This window comes from Myotis brandtii, unplaced genomic scaffold (genome assembly GCF_000412655.1).
Source record: "Myotis brandtii unplaced genomic scaffold, ASM41265v1 scaffold920, whole genome shotgun sequence".
NCBI classification, from domain to species: domain Eukaryota; kingdom Metazoa; phylum Chordata; class Mammalia; order Chiroptera; family Vespertilionidae; genus Myotis; species Myotis brandtii.
In genome coordinates, this window is record NW_005371792.1 from 766,995 (window position 1) to 767,564 (window position 570).

The following is a 570-nucleotide window of genomic DNA, read 5'->3' on the forward strand; positions in this document are numbered from 1 at the left end:
CTATGGTCCGAACACATGGCCCCATGTGCCTGAGTGATGTGGGCTTGATAAAGTTCAGGTGCATGTAGTTGAGTAGGATGGAAACCCACGAGAATGTTGTAAACATCTTGACCAGGCCCTTACTTTGCCTCGTGGAATCTGGCTATAAAATAAAGACACGGCTTGTAGTCCGTGGCACTGTCTCCCCATCAGAGAGGGCAGTGTCCCACCCAGCCTCAGCTTTTATTCTCTTGTCTGTTTTTTCTAATTCTTCACCGCCCCCCCTCAGGCTCTCCCTTGGCCGTGCTGGCGCGGCACACCTAAGGAACGCTGGAAAACACGTCTTCTGCTAGATTTTTCCATTGCTCAGAAAAAGTAATAAATTGACCAAAAGTGGATTATGTAACTCTCAGTACCACATAGCTTGAGGCTGTTGATGTCCCTATTCCTCTGTAAGTGCTCCACACTTGGCATAAAGCAGCGAATATGTCTAAAATGTGAGTGTACCAGTGTGAGAGGGGATTTATGAAGAAATAACTCACGAGCTTTCTCTGGGCTGCTGAGACCAACCAGCCGCGCCTGAAGGTTCAT